This window comes from Euprymna scolopes, chromosome 18 (assembly GCF_053919585.1).
Source record: "Euprymna scolopes isolate OS-2025 chromosome 18, ASM5391958v1, whole genome shotgun sequence".
NCBI classification, from domain to species: Eukaryota; Metazoa; Mollusca; class Cephalopoda; order Sepiida; family Sepiolidae; genus Euprymna; species Euprymna scolopes.
The window spans coordinates 26,118,734-26,137,185 of NC_136499.1; the positions used below are offsets into that span (position 1 = coordinate 26,118,734).

General features: G+C 34.5%; 1 protein-coding gene across 3 annotated transcripts in view; it reads right to left on the reverse strand.

Annotated features, from left to right (window-relative positions):
- The window catches only part of LOC145297542 (DNA polymerase subunit gamma-1-like), a 231,559-nt gene that overhangs the window by 170,731 nt on the left and 42,376 nt on the right, over positions 1-18,452 (reverse strand). Inside the window, exon 1 of one of the 3 annotated variants that reach the window (XM_080143504.1) lies at positions 13,442-13,461. The exons of the other annotated variants lie outside the window; for them this stretch is intronic. The gene's annotated coding sequence lies outside the window, so the exon portion shown is untranslated. Of the gene's footprint in view, positions 1-13,441; positions 13,462-18,452 lie in introns of those variants that run through there. 3 annotated transcript variants of the gene reach the window in all.

Sequence of the window (18,452 nt, forward strand, 5' to 3'; positions counted from 1 at the left end):
AAGCTAATAAAAAGATGAAGACCTGAGCAAAATTATTTTATTGATGTGTCTCACACTCATTTCTAAAGTGGGTTAAATTTAGCATTAGAATTAGCTAAGACCTTAACCACGTGCTATCAACACTTTCCTTATCTGTTCACCATATTTATGAAAATCTATTTTCATTTTCCTTTCCAACCAACAAAACATGACGTTTATTTTATAAATTTATCCAATGCTTTTCATAAATTACAAACTATCAAAACAAACTCAGCCTTGAATTTGAAATGTGTTGTGGCCTTGCAGGCCAATAACAATCAAGATAAACGCTGTGATATAATTAACAAAAGTATTTATATGCTATGATTCTGGAGGCATAACTGCCGACAATAACTGCCACAACGTACATTTGTATATATATTTATTGTCTGGGTTAGTTCATTTATTCCTGAAATAGGTAAATCAGCTTCAACTATAGACCACTTTTTAAGATTATGATCCATAAGGAGTATGTAAATATTTTTTTTCTCTCAGAGTTAACTTCCATGAAGTCTGCAATTTTCTTTTCATTTTTGAGGTTCACTTTTTAGGAACTAAGACTGGTAACTCGAATGTGTCAAACACAGCATCCATCAAATGATCTGTAATGTTGTCCTCAACACTATCAGAATATCTTTTTTCTGATTTGGTTTAAATGTCTCTTATGGATAAATTTTGCCCCTTTCACCACATAAAACAAATTTCCAATTCTTTTATCTATAATCTAGATTTTTCCAAAATTATTGTTTTGAAACGTTCAGAAAATAACCTTGTCTCCAATTTGAAAACTTGCTTCTTTTTTTTTTTTTTTTTTTTACATTTATTTTTCGTTCCTGTTTCTGATGAGTTAGTAAATCTGTCAAACATCATCTTGATCTTTCTTGTGGACACAGCTTCTGCTGGTGACATGCAAGATGGAATGTTATCATTTGGAATCATTCCATACAACTGTGGAAAATCCTGCATGGCTTTCTCCATAGAAGTGCCCATGCTTTTTTTTATTGCTCGTTTAAAAGTATCAACAAATCACTCTGCTAGATCATTACTTCTTGGATAATACAGCACGGTTGTAAGGTGTTCAACTAGAAACTGGCAAAAAATTTTGAAATAACTGGGCGTGAATTGAGTATCATTATCTGATACTACAAAATCCATGACTCAGAAATGTGTGTACGATTGTAGTTTCTATTCTGTCTAAGTGAAGCTATCCACTACAACCAGCTAATAATAATCCCCATCAAATAGAAAAGTCAATATGGATTATCGATCATGGTTGGTCTGTTTTAGATGAGGGTATTAATTTTATGGGAGGCGTTTTTGTTGCTTACACACATCTTTAAATTTACCTCTATTCTCGATATCTCAATCCATGCTCATCTAGCACAATCAGCTTCACATCGGACTCTTCATCCATGATATGTCTGGATGACCAATATATATCATACATTTTTCCAATCACCCGATCAGTTATTTGTTTCTTAAGAACTCTCCTAATTTCCAAATCTGTGTTTGACACCAATCCTTTTGTACATAATTTCGATAACCGAAAGTCATCATAGTGTTTATTTACTGTGATTACAAAAGTCGTGTAGTCCTCATTATCGTTTCTTGTAATGTTCAAACACTTCCACATCTTTCGGAAATGAGATGGTTTGAGACTAAATAATTTGGTCAACTATTGTATTGCTTCATATTTACAAATTTTTTATATTACACTATGCCCAACTTCCTTAACAGTAACCAAACCTGTTTAAAATCTGTCCAATTTTTTATGGTCTGCTTTATATATATATATATCTTCATAATACCTGAAATACAAGACAAAAGTACCCTCATAATTTGAATCATAGTTGAAAGCTTCAATGGTGTTCCAAATCATGTTGTAAGATAAATCACTTTCATTTGTACCAATGTGATGCCATCGGCACCTCTCCTGCAAGTGTTAGGAAGCAGGGAAAAAATATAACAAAAGAAGAGGAAACAGGCTTATCAAAGAGAGTTAAGGTGTGGTCGTCATTAAGATGATGGGAACAAAAGAACAAAGTGATTGTTAAGCAGGGTGTGGTAGTTATCAACTATTAACCAACAAACTGAACAATGGAGATATATTTAGAATTTGCAAATGGTTTTATGACAGTATCCAGTTGATGCTGGTAACAATCAACAACAGAGTTGAGTTAACAATGTGACACTTGACATTAATGAGAGTTTTGACACAGTTGAAGACGGCTCCTAGCTCAGAGCAGATGGTGAAATGAATTGACCAACCAACACGGTATCAACAATAGATGTAGATGTGAACCTTAGCATTTAGAGGGTCGAGGGTGTGACACATGCACAGAGTCCAACGAATATATATGTAAAACTAGCCTGTGGCCCGGCGTTGCCCGAGTGTTTGGAGGTGTGGTGAGCAAAAAAAAAAAAAAAGTGGTAGTAGGCAAGCAGGCTCGAACCTATACTGTGAAGGAGGAAAAGAATGTGAAAAAAAAACAAAAAAAACATGACGTTTTTGCTGTTGCGCTCATCGCCAAACCGGAAGTGACAAATGTTTAAATTAAGGCTAGTCAGTCAAAAAGAGGGGATGACTTTCAAAAATATCGGCGAAAAAAAGCAACCCCTCCTTGTAGAAAAGTGCCCAACTGAGGGTGAAGGAAATTATGTTTTTAGCCAATTTCCGATATTTGTCGTATGAAGGGTCGAGCTTCAAAACGATACTGACTTCATGAAAATCTGTCGCCTCTGTCGAAAGTTTTAGGCAGACATACATACATACATATATACATTCATACGAGGGGTGTGCAATAAGTAATGCCTCTGACCCACTTCCAGTTGTCTGATCTAGCTGAAATTTTGCATATGCAATGATTTATATCTCTACGGGTTATGTGGCAAATTACAGCTCTGAACTAATTGTGGTTTCTGTTTTACAGGTGTTTGAACTAAGTCAGGTGTGAAATGGAGCCTGTTGAATGTCAAGCAGTGATTCGGTTTTTGTATTTGAAAGGACGCACACCACAGGAGACTTTTGATGAAATGAAAGAAACTTATGGTGACAATGCCCCATCATATGACCTTGTAAAATGCTGGCATTATGAATTCAAACATGGTCGGAAATCTGTGGAAACAGCTCCAAAACCTGGTCGCCCACCCCCTTCTGCCATTGATGAGGCATCTGTCCATCAAATTGAGGCTGCCATTTTGGAAGATCGACGCATTACTATTCGCTAAATAGCCCAAGATGTTAAGATTAGTACAAGGTCTGTGGAAACTATCATTCATGACCATTTGCATATGCATAAGGTGTCTGCCAGATGGATTCCCAGGTTGCTCACACCATTCCAGAAGCGAGAACACGTTAAGTGCTCAAGGATGAATTTGGAGATGTGCCAAGAAGATGAGTCAAAGTTTTTCAAAAGACTGATTACACAGGATGAAATTTGGGTCCATCACTATGATCCAGAGACCAAAGTCCAGTCAACGCAGTGGAAGCACTTGGACTCACCACCTCCAAAGAAGGCAAGGGTGCAGCCCTCCGCTGACAAGGTCATGCTCACAGTCTTCTGGGAACAGGACGGAGTAGTGATGAAAGATTTCCTGGCAAAGGTTACCACAATTACAGGAGCCTATTATGCTTCACTTTTGAGGAAATTAAGGGAAGTTATCAAAATCAAGAGGTGAGGCAAGATCAGCAAAGGTACCCTCCTCCTGCAGGACAACGCTCCGGTCCACAACTCGCATGTCGCCAGATCAGAAGCACAGGCGTGTGGTTATGAAATCCTCCCCCATCCTCCCTATTCTTGCACTCTTTCTGACTTTCACCTCTTCCCAGCCATGAAGTTGTTTTTAAAAGGAAAGCGTTTCCCAGATGACACAGCCTTAATTTCTGAAGTTACATCGTGGTTGGAGGACCAACCTGGGGTGTTCTACAAAAACGGTCTCCATAGCTGCATCAAACGATGGGAGAAATGCATAACTCTGGGTGGTTCCTATGTAGAGAAAGACTAATAACTGTGCCAAGTTTCGTTGCTATACTGCTATGGGAAGTGGGTCAGGGGCATTACTTATTGCACACCCCTCGTACATTTAAAAAGACAGGTGAGTTTTATATTATAAAAGATGTCGGAGTTTGTTTTCTTTGGTTGCAATTAAGATGACAGAAACAAAAGAACCAGGGGACTGTTAAGCAAAGTATGGTAGCTATTAAGATGACAAAAAACTGAACAATAAGGAGATATATTTAGGATTGGAAGGGGTTTAGGAGGTCAGTTAGGGAGTTAAGCACAGTTGAACACAAATCATGGTTTGGAGCAGATGATGAAATGAATTGATCAACTAACTGATAAACGTGATAGTAGATGTAGATGGTTGGGGCTGTGACCCACGCAACCAGAGTCCAACAGAAAGTACCAGAGTCTGTATTTTCCTTTAGTTTTGTGTTATTTTTATACTTATGAACTTGTGCACACCCTATCGGCAGCCGCCAGTGTGAGACTACAAAAATACGGCCATGAGAAGAGAAGATAAATGAGAAGAAGATTATGGAAACAATGCTGGGGTCATCAGTTGTCGAGCGGGAAACATGTCGTGTCACAAGAATTTGCTACCCAATTGACAATTCAAATAACTTTGCCATCATTGTTGAGCTGGAATAAACATCTTTTAAAGTCTTACTTTTTGCCAACTGTTCTTTTTGTAATTCTAATCGTTCTGCTTCGATTTTATTCTGGTAGAATGCATGGTCTTGTAGTATAGCAGCAAGTCCTGGGAATATACAAGGGACGTCCCAAAAAACATTGCAAATTGCATTGTTATGATGACTGAACTTATGCATTCATAACCTGAAAGTTTCATCTCTCTCTAGTGCAGATATTGACAGTGTGAGACTAAGAAATCAAGCCCAGTCATGGACATGTGTCAGAAGCAGAGATGTGTCATCGAATTCCTCCATGCAAAAAAAAAATTGAACTGATCAACATTCATCAGCACCTGTTGAATGTTTACAAAATCGATGCAGTTGACCTCAGCACAGTTAGAAGATTGGTTCGGCGATTTCATAGTGGCAACAGAGATGCAAGTGACAAAGTGGGCTCTGGACTTTTACGACCAGGGCATCAAAAGAGGCTGGCAAAAATACATTGAGAATGATGGCGACTATGTAGAAAAATAAATTCTGGAGCACGAAAGATCACTTGTTTTAATGGTACCACTCTCGTCTTTGTAGCTCTTCAATGTTTTTAGTTTTTGAGTTAAAAAATAAGAGACCTTACTTTTGGAATGACCCTTGTACATATAACAGTTATAAATAATCATGGTGGATGGTGTATGACTTATGTACTCCATACCGTTACATATTTAGAAAACAGAACGATGAAATTTAACACAGTTATAGGATACAAAAGGGAAAGAGTAGCCATCTTATTTGAAGTCAGTATCCCTAATGATGAGGAAGAAGATAACAAAATACCAAGGTTTTATGTACGGCATGAAAAGAAATTGGAATCTTGGGAAAATTTCCATCATTCCAGTTATTATAGAAGCCACTAGTGTCATGAAAAAGAATTTCAAAATCTATCTAGCGAATATACCAGGTGAACCAAGTACAAGAGAGATCCAAACAAGTGCACTTAAAGGGACAGTTAAAATCTTAGAAAGATTTTTCGATTTGGAGTTTCTGAAATAGTGGTTGCTCCATCTCCAGAAAAAAAAAAAAAAAAAAAAACTAAGGAAATTGAAAAAACAAATGAATAAATAAACAAAAACACTTTAAAAAAAAAACCTTTCACAGTAAGAAAATAGATTTAAAATAAAGTATTCACTTTATTAAACAAGAAAAATTAAAAATAAATAAATCAGAATTTCTTTTTAAGCTTAACATCTTAAACACCACTTAACTTCAAATAGAATTGTAAAACGATCTCTCGGTATGGAGTATCCGAAATAGTGGATGAATGTCTAGCATCTGTTAGGATGCGCCATCCTCAACAAAAACAAAAAAAAAGAAAATCGGAAATAAAATCACTTTAAAAAAAAAAAAAGATTTTAAAATACCTTTATAGTAAGATAATAAATCTTAAAAATAAAAAGAAAATATTCACAAGATAAAACAATTTAAAATAAAATAAAAAAAATAAAATAAAATCCGAATTTCTTTTAAGTGTAACATCTCAAACACCACTTAACCTCGGGTAGGTCTTTTAGCAGGAAGCTTTTTTTTTTCTTTAATACTGAAACTAAAAATACAGAACTTTCACGAAGGTCATTGATAAGAGGATTGGATCAAATATACAATGAAGTTTGGAAAAACTTTTTGGTCAGATGACAATAACTGCGCTTTATTTCAAATTTACAGACCCCCCCCTCCTTTCTGTACAGACACACACTTTTTCTTCTTCAAAGTTGTGTCTGTTATGTTGCATTTCTCTTAAAAACAAGAAAATTTTCGAAATAACTTAGTTTTCTAGTTTTGGCAGACTCTTCAACTACCAGAATTAGCTTTTGGGGGGGGAAAAAAATGCAGAACATTTAATGTTTTGAAAATGTTCTGCTATTGTATTTTTTTCTGCTACCGTTTGCTCTTAACTCAGCTGTGTATATGTATATACATATGTGTGTGTGTGTGTGTGTGTGTGTGTGTGCACGCACACTACATTAAAAAGAAGAAAATACATGCAATAATTAAATTCTACACAAGAAACTAAGTGGGAGTAAAAACTGCTCTTTGGAACAGATATCGTAACAAAAGAATCAAAAAGGTGGTTATCCAGAATATAAACAACAAACTGCTAAGTGGGAAAATTCCAACCGGCACATCTTTCTAATATTACCCACACTCACGTGGGCTGTGGACAAGGAAGAGTGCTTCAGCTTAAAAAAAACAAAATCTCATATATAACTTGGTTGATCAGCGTTGGATGTAGGGTACTTTTCAGGGTTATCACAATGAAAAAGTTCAAAGTAATTACAGAACAATATAGGTAAAATCATATGAAAAAAAAAACTTAAATGACCATGTCTATTATATGTAACTAACAGGGCTACCCGGCGTTGCCCCGAGCAAAAGTGTAACATATTTCTACTAAAATTTCTATTTCTTTCTTTATCTTTCTTCCCTTTGTTGTCATTTTCCCATCCTTCCCTATCCTCTCTTACTCTTTTGCCCAGTATATTCCTCTCTCTAAACATACATATATACAAACACAGACAACTTGTTTTGTTTTTAGGGATTCCTGAAGGAATGAGTCGGCATAAGGGAATTAACTCCTTGATTTTAAAAAGAATCAGTTACTTCCCTTTAGTTGGTACATAATCTGGTTAGAAAAGAGATTACACCCATGAATAAAATATGCACTAGTTTACGGTTCAATAAACATTGAAATTCAGATGATGGAAAACAAAAGAAAAAAGGCCGAAAAATGAAAGGAAAAAAAAATCCAAACTTTTAAATGCTTGTAGGGATCATAAAAAAAGGATTGATAGAAAAATATTCTGTTTTTTCTCAAAAATTTTTATGTAATAAACGAAAATATTGATCTGGTAATGAAAAGAGAGCTCTGTTGGATTCATGTCATCGAGGATTTGTGAAATAAGAATTGGCTGACATTTTCATTAGAAAAAGCAATGGCCCTTTATTCAGGCATGTTAAACATCTTCCAATAAGTGTGGTCCTGTCATGGCAGTAAGGGAAGATTTAGCTTGTTTTTTCTTTTCTTTTTTTTTTTTGTCATATTGTTTAAAAGGATAAATATACAATGCATCATAAAATGACATGCCAGGGGAAAATGATCTATAGAAAGACAATAGGAAAAAATAAATTAAAAACAAGAAATTATTTTAAAAAAAACATTTACCGGTTTCCTTCAGATCAATAAATGTCCTTGAGACATAATGAAGATTTTTAGTTTATTCAATAACAGCAAAAAAATAGAACAAGAAAGAATGCACAATGTTTTTTGCATGACTATGTGATAAAAATTATGCAATGTGCGCAACAAAGGTGTTAAAAAGAGAAAAAGAAGGAAAGAGGGGAAAAAATGGAAACATAGATGAAATGCAATAAAAATTAAGCAGTACTTTTGTAGCACGGAAATTTACCCTTTCATGCACTCATCGTGTTTTTGTTTATCGCAGGTTTTCTCGTTTTCTCACATTTAATTATACACCTAAAAAATCTTTTTCATTGAAAATATTTCTTTGAAACCGGTTCATCCTTAAAATACTTCTACTCCAATAGTTTCTTCCTTCGGATTGACAGACTTTGAAATTCCCTTTCTGTATCCTGCTTCCGACTGTACTAACATGCAGAAATTTAAATGTTATGTGAACAGAGATCTTACTATTCAACTCCCTACTTAGAGTGTCCCCATAGGCATGGCCTCTAGTTCACAGTAGCTCTCTTATGTCTTAGCAGAACTGAATAGGAATTTAAAAAAAAAACATCGTCATCATATATGATTTAACCTTCATTTTACATGTTGACATGTGTCGGGTGTGTTAGTAGAAAAATATAGGACTGTTAATATGTATAAAGAAATATATAAACATATAAATGACGGACTAAGACAACGGATACAGAGAGAATATTTTATTCGACTCCTCACTAACTACCGAGTATATACAACAATGGCCACTTCCCAACTTCCGACTGGAAATCGCCTCACTAGCAGGGAGAGTTTTTCAGGGGAGATCACTCACACAAATTAACAGATTCTATTGTTAGCATTGGTTTCCCTGTATATTTCCAGCATTCTTTCTAGAAAGACATTGGGTACCTATGGGAGAGGCCACAAGAAGGTTGCCTAATAAGTGATTTTTGTGGAACAAACTGGATTTGAACTTGGAACACCAAGGTTCTCAGTCCGTGTTGTTAACCACTAGACCACCGTCACTTCCCACCATCTCTAGGTAATCACCCACCAAGACTAAAGAGCATTTCACCTTTTTATTTTTCAATTTCTCAGTAAGGGAACCCTGTAAGCCAGTAGAAGCATTGTTATTGTATATTAATTACACGCTGCTATTCAAATTAACCAACAGAGCCACCTGTTGCGACAGACTACTCCATTCCAATTGTTCAAAGGTAGTTTTGACTACAAACACAAAAAACACATCCCATTATTTAACACATAATACTAGCTAATCTGTTTATATACGAAAACTGGTGGATTTTGCTTGCATGTTATCGTGTTTGTTCTTGTGCACATAGAATAACTTTGCAAAGGAATGACGCCATCAATTAAAACAGGTTGGAGACTTTGACAAGATTCTTTATGATGCTGAAATAACAAAAGGGTGGCGTCATTGTTTAAATAGAGAATATAAACGATCTGTGACCCAAAGGATCATCTATGTAGACAATAATTGATATATATATTAGTGATGGGACGATTCCAATATTTTCCCCCCCAATTCCAATACAATTACCAATTCTGAACTAAATTTCTGATACAATTACTGATTCCGATTCTTTATAAATCTCTAAATATTTAACTATAAAATGGTCATTTTGCCCCGATTATCATAAAAACACATCTTAAATGCATATATATTTTCTCTAACATAAAAACATGCTTGTGAGGGGGTGGGGTGATCCATATATTTTAGTTTTACTGGAAGTTTAAATTAATAAATAATTATTATTTTATTATTATTACCAGCAGTGGGAGATTTTTTTTTCAAAACAAAATCAAATGAAAAAGATAATTAAAGGAATCGTTTTTGGCATCGGAAAAAAGGCACAAATTTTTCCGATGCCAATACCTCAAAAAGTTCTGATTTTTCCGATTCCCATTTTTGATTAATCGTCGCAACACATACATACACATTAGATGAATCGTCTAGACTCAAAGGATCAGCTATGACATGATCCACTAAAACAGTGGTGGAGAAATTGGAAAGATCCTTTATCTCTACAATTTGGTCAAGATCAAAGTGTAGTATCTGTTCTTCAGATGCCGCACTTCTATTTCTTGTTCTCTTTCGGTGGAGAAATCCTTCACGACTGAGACAATTTTTATTTTTGTACCTTTTCTCCACGTTAAAAAACGACCCTGGCGTCTAACTCTGTCCCATGGGGAGGCATAGTAAATAGGTACAATTATATAAATGCAACTTTGTGTGTGTGTGTGTGTGTGTGTGTGTGTGTGTGTGTGTGTGTGTGTGTGTGTGTGTGTGTGTGAATTCCTTACAGACTCCGAAACAGCTGAACAGATTTTCTTTAAAATTTACAGAACATTAGTGTATAAGTTTGAGAGTGATCTTAGTTAAGTTTTGTCTCAGAATACCCCCGATAATTACCGATAATCAAAACTATTATTTTAATTTATCTATCATCGGTAAAGCCATTTTTTCCATGTCGTCGCTTAGTGACAATGTTAGAACAACGAGCCGTGAAAATTCTACTTTGGGTAAGTTGATAGCCTGTTTTATTATTATTTTTTTTTTTTTGCATGACGTGGTCTGTAGGTTCAAACTCCGCATGTAAATTTCTTAATTTTTTTTTTTTGTTAACTGGAAAGAAGTTTATCTATATATATATATAATATATATATATATATATATATATATAAAGTGAAAATGTCTGTGTGTGCCAACAATTTTTGGTCTACAGACTTGAAATTTGATATACGGGGTATTGAGATTTGGGAAAATCTTTTTAATCGGGTTTCAGTCAGAAATTTTGCTGTTAAGGGGTCAAAGTTTAACGATTTGACCTTTGAGAACTCTACTAAACTCCTGTAAATTTTGCATCTAAACACTTGAAATTTTAGATATAGGTTACTTTGACATGGATCTAACTTTATAATTTGATTTGAGCCCAAAACAATAAATGCTAAGGGGTCATAATTCGGGTCAAATTTTTAAAAAATTTGATCTCTACAGTCTCTACCAAATTACTCAGCCAATTTTTGGCCTAAACGTTTGAAATTTTACATAAAGAGTATTCAGACATGCAGCAAGCTTTTTAATCAGTTTTGGGGCGAAAATTTTGCTGCCAAGAGGCCAAAATTAAAAGAGTTGACTTTTGCAAATTCTACCAAACTCTTCCACCAATTTTGGGTCTAAACACTTGAAATTTTAGATTTAGGTTACTTGGACATGGGTCAACTATTTTAATTTGATTTGAGCCCAAAATAATAAATGTTAAAGGGACAAAATTGGGCTCAAAGTTTTTTTTTTTAAATTTGACCTCTGCAGTCTCTACCAACTTTTTTCTATGGCAGTTAACGAAGCCTATTATATTAGACAAGCATTACCGTACATATGCACATAAAGTTATGAACAGTACATAGGGCCTGGGCAAAGCCGGGCTGAACTGCTAGTATAAAATAATTTTATAAAATAAACAGCAGGTTCTCTAGAGTGCAATGTAGAATAACATATTTTGAACTAAGTTACTGCATGGAGGCATGTGAAGCTTCCTCGCGAGCGATTTCACTGATTTCGATAACAATAAAAATATAGGAGTATGAAATATTCGTCAATCATCATTCAATCCCGGGCAACGTTAGATCTCCCTGATAGTGACATTATAAATAGACAGCATTATCGCTTTGTGACGTTTTCCATTAAAGAGGAGATGAAAGACATCAGGAAAAGATCTTTGATGATGTCATAAATGATAAGATGACAAAAGAGAAACAGAAACTGTAGACAGCTATGTGAACAGTTACTTTATATAAATTAAGTTCAAATGTATTTATAACACAAAATAAAAAGAAAACAATATTCTTTCAAAAGTGCTCAATGTGTGAATAGAGCTTTTATAAATAAATGTACATAAAGATTAGAAAAAATTTACGAAGATAGACTAATGTTTCCATGTTAACACATCTTGTCAGTGTTCTAAATTGATTTATATGATCAAAAAAAATAAAAATTATCCAAAAGATTGAGAAAAAGTGACAGCCAAAAAGCTAACCTCACTAAGTGTGTCATTTATTCTGCCTTTGACTTAACGAACCTCCACCTTAGGGAATAAATAACATGTTTAATGAGGTGAGCTTTCCCACTTTTGCTTTTTAGGATAATTATATTTTTTGATTATGTAAATCACTTTAGAACATGACGAAAGGTGTTAACATTGAGATGTTAGTCGATCAACAGGTTCTTCCTAATCTTCTATATATATAAAAGGCAAAATGTGTGTGTGTGTGTGTGTGTGTGTGTGTGTGTGTGTGTGTGTGTGTGTGTGTGTGTCGCAAAAACTTGACAGAGGCAACGGATTTTCACAAGATCAGTATCATTTTGAAGTTCGACTCTTCGGATGACAAATATTGAAAAATTGGCCGAAAACATTAATTCCTTCACCCTCAAATGGGCACTTTTCTACAGGGAGGGGTAGCAAAAACTCGTTCCTTCATGACAATTTAGGCAACCACGCAAAAATTTCTTTCTTGAATTAGTTTGAATATAAAAAAAAGACCTAAATTCGCTCACACGATCATAGACCAGTCGTTATAGTGGCAGTGTCGTTATTTAAAGATTGCACTTCAAGCCAAGATATCAGATATATTTTTTTTCAATTTTTAAAGTTTTGATATTGAAACAGGGTTATTTATGCTATTTTTTCGTTCGTTTTTTTTTTTTATTTTTCATTTTTCCATTACATTCACTGAATATTTTTTGCTTTTGTTTTTCCGATTTCAAAAAAAGTTATATTTAAACAGAGTTATTACGTTCGCTTATTCTTTATTTTCCATTTTGTTTTGACCCCCCCCACACACACACACATACCTCGCCCGCCGAGTACCCCACTAGTCTAATATATAAAAGGCAAAATGTGTGTGTTTGTATGTCTGCCAAAAACTTTTGACATATGCAATGAACCCTGAAAAAATTGGTTTTGTTAGAAAGATCGATCTTTTAGACGACAAATATGTAAAAATTGTCCAAAAACATTAATTATGTGCTGATCAATTAGGCCGTTTTTTTCCAAGGAGGGGGCAGTTTCTGCATCGACATTTTTGCAAGTGATTCACGCCTAGTGATCTCAACATACATTTAAAAGACGTTATTTCGAAGGCCCGTGGGTGAGACAGCTAATGCGTTTGCTTTTTCACTTCCTTTTCCTCTTTTCTTTTGCATCACAGGTTCGAGTCTTGCTACTGTGGCTCATTTTTTTTTTCTTCTTTTTTGTGTTCGCATGGGCACTCACTTCTATTTTGACTGAAGAAAAGTTGTGCCGGGGGGGGGGGGCTCAACAACTTTACTATACCACCTCTTGACACCCAGGCAATGCTATGTACCCCCGCTAGTGTTTATATAATATATATATGTTCATGAGAAAAATATGCTTTTTCAATTGTATTTCACTCTGTATCCTTTTATTTATGAAGCTCCATGTACGTTAACTTTAACTACAGAGCATATACAAATAGATAACAAAACAGCTATATTTCAAATTCGAAGAAGCTATTCATCTTACCATTTATTTATTTCAACATGTCAAAACGTTCACTCTTGACAGTATCTGTTTTGTAGCACAAGAACAATCATAAAAAATCTAGACTTGAATAGTTCATTATACTAAAATTCTCCGCCTTTTGTTTGTTTGCTCCCATGCACAATGGATGACATCATCATTTTGTGAAGTAATCCATAAATAAAAAAATAAGAAAGATCCTTTATGAGGTCATAGATCTCTTATTTGTTTGTTTGTCCGTTATGAAATCATAAAGGATGATATCATTCTTTAAAACAAAGAAAGATGGAGGTGGGGGGGGGTGAGAAGAAATCCTTTATAGTGTTATGGGTGATAACCGTGCACCATAGATGACAACACCCATCAAATCAGAGTATGTGGGGGGGGGGCATTCCTTTGCAATATATTAAAGGCTATTTTCATTTTTAAAACATGGAGAAATTCAGTTTTAGCAGAGAAACACACCTACACAATAATATATATATATATATATATATATATATATATATATATATATATATATAATACTTCCTATCTTGGGTTGAGCATATCAGGAAGTGATTTACAAACTGCCATTAGCATATTAAGTGACGCTCTTTGTGTAAACAAATCGAGCGGAGGCATTTGGACGATTTCAAACTATCGTTAATTCATTACCCACACAGCAGCAGCCATATAGCGTAATGGTGAGAAGCCTTGACTGTCATTTGGGCGGTCGGGTTTCGATCCTGGCTTGAGGCAGTTGCTTGTCTAGCCGCACTGATAAGCTGTGAAACAGCGAAACAGTACTGTATGTGGATGAATAATATATATGTGTGTGTGTGCGTGTGTGTGTGTGCGTGTATGGGTGTTAGGATAGAGCACTTCTCAACCTATATACTCATCAAATTTTTGATCTACGGACTTAAAATTTGTTATATAGGGTATTCGGACAAGTGGAAAACTTTTTAATCAGTTTTCATCCGGAAAAAGGGCTGCTAAGGGGACAGACCTAAAAATTTGGTACATGGAGGGGCATCGGATTTTCATCTGTTTAGCAACTGTTTCGTGAATGTGCATGTGTCAATAGTTCACATGACAGATTAATTATGTTAATAATAAGTAGGTTTGAAAACGCATTTTAAAGATTGTGTCAAGCTGGCCTAATGGTTATCATACTTGGCTCACTGTCTTTAGGGTTTTTTTTTTACATTTTTACAAAGAAGTTACTACTTATCAAGGCCCGGAGGCCACTCGAGGATAAGAGTTAATGAGTGTAAGGTAGTTAATGGAACAATATTGTAGTAATCGTTAGTAGTGGAAATTTGGTAAATTGGATTACTTAAGGGGATGGTTCATCAAGAACTTGTTTACATTGGACTTGAAGACAACCATATTGTAGTCAGCTGGAAAGCAGGAAAACGGAACAGAGTTCCACATGCGTGCAGTTCTAAGAAAGAAGCTTTGTTGATGGAATTTATGTTTAGGCTTAGGCAGAGATAAAGAGTGGGGGAAATTATTGATAGTGGTTTCAGCTAGACAAGTTTTTTTCGTGAAAGACCAGAAGGGGACCATAGATTGGAGCAGAGACAGGCTCGCAATGTCTCTTCCGTGGGAAAGAGGTTGCAGGGAAGAGAAAAGGGCATCCTCCACTAAGCTACGAAGTCTATCTTGAACTTTGTCAAGGCAAGATAAGCTGCTTCCAACAGCTCCTGCCCAGATGTGACAACAGTACTCCATCCTTAGAGGCACTTGGCTCTTATATAAGTAGAGAATTGCATCAGCAGTGAGGTTTCGATCTCAGCTCGAGTATTTTTTTTTTTTTTTTACTTACAAGAAGTGAACCGTTTAGAAAAAACACATTACTCGCATGCACGTCTCAGTTTCTTTCCATTTTTTTAGTTCATTTTTATAATAATTTAACGTTACGGTTTATACTGGGCAACGCCGCATACATCTTCTAGTATGTATACACACACACACACACACACACATACTCGAAGAATACTCATCTTAAGACAGGTAAAATTAATTTATAGACCAAAACAGTTTGGTATCACTTTTCTGTCTCTTTACTAAGATTAAAATATTATGATACAAAACCTTATGTTTAGAATCCGTACTTTAATTTTGATCAAAACCTGTTAAATGATTTTTAAACTACCTAAAATCTAAGATGTGTTAAAAAGAAATTGAAATTTAGGGAACCTTGCTTAATTGATATCTAATGACTACGGACCAAATTTAATGCAAATCTGAAATATTTGAAGTTACATATGGAAGGTTGTGCCTATATTATGCTCCCTAAAAACCCTGTCAAACACTCCAAACAAATTTAACTTTAGGAAAATTTATTAATTAATGTTAAATATCTATTGTTAAAATTTCACAAAAATCGGAGGTTTTTGAATTTTCATGAAGTGCTTTTATTATTACTACTTTTATCCTCTGTGTATATACTTAATTAAACTAAATATAGCTCATATTACAATTCCTTATGCCTAGCAGCTATGTTAAAAAATTGTAATGATCGGTTAATTAGTTTAGCAGTGAATCCTGCACACATAAATATATAAACATATACACATACCTAACACTGTGTATAATAGATATATTATGGGGAATGTTTAATAGATAAGGAAGAAAACAGTTATAATTGGTAAGGGGAGGGGTGAAAGAAGAATCGGAAAGGGAGAAAGAGGAGAAGTTGCATAGTTGTGTGTCGGAAGAACATAACAGCAAACTAGTTTACTATAAAAAAATAAAAATAAAAAAACTATGTAAATAAAAGTAGAAGCATGAAGGGCAAGAAAGAAGAAGAAGAAAAAAAAGAACAGGAGAGTTGGACAATTAAAAAAGGATGACGAAATTTGGTTAACAACACCGCAAAAAAAGCAATCATTGTCTCAAACAAAAGACAGGAAGAAACGACGCAAGCATTTTGGTGAAGAAGAGACTAGCCTTAAATAGAAAAACCAGTAAGGAAAACACACACGGAAGTGCGGATATATCAGCTATAGTCAATGGTTTTGGTTATAGTTGTGGGTGGCACATGCACGATACAAGCCGGCAGCAGTCATCACAGTTGCTATTATTAGTGCCACTAGTATGATCATCGCCATCATCATAACAAACAATTTATATGCAAAAATTGCCAGCAACCCCCCCCCCCAAAAAAAAGAAAAACAAAGAATGTATTTGACGCTATTTCTGAAATGATGATATATTTCTCATGGTGGAGGAGCGATTAACTAATGGATACCATTACAGACTATGCAATGGACCACATCGGATAAAAATAAAATCTCAGCAACTTTATTGCGTTCATATTACTCACTAGTAACTAATAGCACAGTGAAGTGCAGAAATCTAGTGATGCTTGGAACAACTCTTGAAAAAAATACTGTAAAGTATGAGAATGGAAAAGTCCTGTTTCATTGTATCACAACTCATCAGTGTCGCTAGACTAGCACCTCTCCCAAGCCAAGGATTGAATCTAGAACCATCGCATTGATAGTTAGCAGTTCTACCGATTGACCCACAGGAGCGGTGCCCGCAAATAACCTCGCCAAATGTCTATTTTAAACAAACATTCACCACCACTTATATATATGACAAAAGTCTATATTCCAGATTTCAAGATGTTGTCCATCTTACCGTTTATTTTTTTTAAGCATGTTGAAATTCATTTCAACATGCTTATAAAAATAAACGGTAAGATGGACAACATCTTGAAATTTGGAAAATAGACTTTTGTCATTTACTTGTATATGCTCCGTAGTTACATCGAGCTTCATAAATTAAAAGATTGGTATAATTAAAAGGTGAACTATAATTGAATAAATATATTTTCCCATAAACATACACACACACACACATATATATATATATATATATATATATATATATATATGAAATTTTGGAATTAAATCCTGTAAATTAAAAAGTTTACAACATTTAATATTCAACAAGGAATACAAAAATTTGACATGTTTTCATTAATCCATGAATTTTCAATAAATGGCTCATCTCAGAGGAAATGTTTTAACAAAATAATGTTTATAAGCAATCATAAATTTTGCTCATATTATTTGGATTTATCTGACTACTTGAGTGTCATCTTGAATGTATTTTCAATGTTTCAGTCGATGTAACCTCCGATCTTTAGGTGTATCTTGTCGAACTTGGAAATGTTTCTGTCGAACTCAGGTATTTGAACAGAATTTCAAACAGAACCCTTTATTTACTTCACAAGGGTAACATGCTTTCGTTCTGTTTGGATAGAGGTTCTAAGTAATTGTATTTTTTGGTCGCCACACTGAGGATTGAGCCTTCAACATTCAGGAGAATATCACTTTTACAATTGATTTTTCCAAGTACTCTAACCACCGCGCCACGAGTCCTAAATAATATGAATAACCAATCCTCATCTCAAAAATTCAGAAATGTAATAAATTTTGCTATTTAACACAGATTAAAAAACTAAAAACCTTGCATGAAAATCCTAAAAGAAGTCAAGATTAAAAAAGGATATTCAATGGTGTAGTTAGGCTCAATGAAGAAAAATAGAGGCACAATCATAAGATGCAAGGTAAAGAAGAAAGCTCAAAACTTTTCAGAAAAATCTTTCATATGCTTTTGGAAATATTACACTCTACAATGGATTTTACCCTATCGCGCTTTATGGATTACAGCATATGAATACATTGGAACATTAAAAAACTCTTCATTATGTTACATCTTACGATTGCACCTCTACTTTTCTTCATTGAACTTAACTACACCATGGAATATCCTTATGTAATCTTGGTTTCTTTTATGCTTTTCATACAAGCTTTTTAGTTTTTCAATCTATGTGCTAAATAGCAAGATTTATGATTGCCTATAAACATTATTTTGCTAAAAATATTTCCTTTTATGAGATTTTTTTTTTTTTTTTTACATAGGCATCACCACATTATCAAGGCCAAGAGGCCACTCAAGGATAAGGGTTAAAGAGTGTACAGTAGAAATTGGACAATATAGTAATCATTAG